At 39.9% G+C, this 2,463-nt stretch overlaps 1 pseudogene; it reads left to right on the top strand.

Moving 5' to 3' along the window:
• The first annotated feature begins 1,264 nt into the window (after nt 1-1,264).
• LOC119537738 lies at nt 1,265-2,200 on the top strand (annotated as a pseudogene).
• The last annotated feature ends 263 nt before the right edge of the window (nt 2,201-2,463 follow it).

The following is a 2,463-nucleotide window of genomic DNA, read 5'->3' as shown; positions in this document are numbered from 1 at the left end:
CTCAGTAGGGATATAATATTTATTTTACATCTTGATATGTTTCCCATCTTAATAAATTGTTAGAAAGATGAGTTAAGAATAATAAAAACAGGAGTCTGCATAACTTCACCCTGATCTTGAATCATTCTGCCTAAAGTTGGTGACCCACTGAAAATCTCTTTATTTCATGGTTTGTGTTTATGACTGCCTTAGTTGATTCTCCTTCATTCTGATGGCATTGCAAAAGTGTCCATCTCTATTTCCTTTAGACAATTAGATAAGTTAATTATTTTTCCAATTAAACTCTGCTACTCTAGACAGACACTCAAAAAAATGCCTACTGTAGGTTTATAACAACTTGAAGCCTTCTAAATTGTCTCCACCCATACTTCCAGTGACTTAATTGGGCAGGGGGAATGAACTCACTAAGTGGTAGCACTGTAGAAGCTGTAAAATTGGCAGATATTCTCAGAGGAACTGACACGGAGAGCAGAGTGAATGATGCTGACAAATACTATTAGAAACCATGGTCACTATACTACTCCATGAAGTGGCATGATCTTGGGAAAATACGGTCATCAGTAAAAATCTACAAAAGGGTTTATTATCATTGCTTATGGCTTTACCAAGTATAGAGGTGTATGAAAACCTCTAGTGATGACTGTGGCTGTTCCTGGGCAGGCAACTCAGAGAGCCTGTGGTTTTGTTTGTGACAACCTGTGTCTCTGATATTGTTTCTGCCTTTTTGACAGGCTATTAGGCTTCATCTTTCTATTCCCATATGTTTCTCTATGTTAGTAAATGATAAATTAATTATTAGAAGAAATTATGCAGTTTTCTAATTATGGAAGTGTCTTTTACATTTGTGTCTGCCTGTTTCCCTTTGTATTATGTCTGCAAATTTCTGTGTGTGTATCCTTGATTTTTTGTGTGTGCCTCATCAGTCAGGGGATTCACAGAAAGTACACGACATACATACTGTTCCAGAGTTAATATGAAGTTTTATCTCAGAATTCTGCAATGGGCTTGCTGAACAGCCTTATGTGTTAAAAATAAGAAATAAATCAGTGTAAGGATTGAGGTTTTTGTTTTCTATTAGTTTGGCCTATTCAAATGACTGATTTCATATAAGAACTACCTAAACATGCCCTTCTAGATAGTAAACATTTCATTTTCACTCTAAACTGAAACACTAGCTAGTTATTTTCATACCAACCTCTTATTCAAGTTTTCTTTTCTTTTTCCTTTTAGGAGGGGCAGCTTCTGCCAGGCATTATTTAGAAGGATGTTTTATCACAATAGCACCAATTTTCACCCTGCCACATTTTTCCTTATTGGAATTCCAGGACTGGAAAAGTTCCATGCTTGGATTTCACTGCCTTTCTGCTCTGTTTACCTGGTGGCTTTGTTCGGCAATGCCACAATTCTGCTGGTCATCAAAGTGGAGAAGACCCTCCGGGATCCTATGTTCTACTTCCTAGCCATCCTTTCAGCGATTGATTTGGCTCTTTCTACGACCTCTGTGCCCCGCATGCTGGGCATCTTCTGGTTTGATGCTCATGAGATTAACTTCAGGGCCTGTGTTGCCCAGATGTTTTTGATCCATACTTTTACTGGCATGGAGGCTGAAGTCCTGGTGGCCATGGCCTTTGACCGATATGTGGCCATCTGTGCTCCACTCCACTACACAACCATCTTGACAGCTTGGGTGCTGGTGGGCATCAGTTTATATATTGTAATTTGCCCAGTCCTGCTTATACTCCCCATGATCTACCTCATCTACAGACTACCCTTTTGTCAGGCTCATATAATAGCCCATACCTACTGTGAGCACATGGGCATTGCAAAATTGTCCTGTGGAGACATCCATGTCAATGCTATCTATGGGCTCTTTGTGGTCTCCCTCTTTCTTCTGAACCTTGTCCTGATTGCCATCTCCTATGTTTACATCCTCCATGCTGTCTTCCACCTCCCATCCCAGGACGCACGTCTAAAAGCCCTAAGCACTTGTGGTTCCCATGTTGGAGTCATCTGCGTATTCTATATCCCTTCAGTCTTCTCTTTCCTTACTCACTGATTTGGGCACAACATACCGCGCTACATTCACATTCTTGTTGCCATCCTCTATTTGGTAATCCCAGCCTCGCTCAACCCCATCATTTATGGTGTGAGGACCAAACAGATACGAGAGCGAGTGCTCCGTGTCTTTATTAAAAGATAGGGACTCCCATCTCCTTGGTTTACAAATCAGTTTGCTCCAACAAGGAAAAGTAGTGTGCTCTACTGTTTCTGTGTCTAAATTTAGCACTGTCAAGTTACATTCCAGGAGATTTGTTAACACTGATTTCCCCTACCACCCACCCCATAATTTTAAATTTCTGTATTTTCCCTTGGTTTTAAAAAAGTGAAGCAAGGAAACATATAGAAAACACCTTTGTTCTCACAACATGGGATTAACAACAATTATTGCTATGATTTATTTAT

Source organism: Choloepus didactylus, chromosome 6, assembly GCF_015220235.1.
Source record: "Choloepus didactylus isolate mChoDid1 chromosome 6, mChoDid1.pri, whole genome shotgun sequence".
Classification (NCBI taxonomy): domain Eukaryota; kingdom Metazoa; phylum Chordata; class Mammalia; order Pilosa; family Megalonychidae; genus Choloepus; species Choloepus didactylus.
The sequence above is the reverse complement of the archived record's forward strand: the minus strand, read 5'-3'. Positions and strand labels throughout refer to the sequence as shown.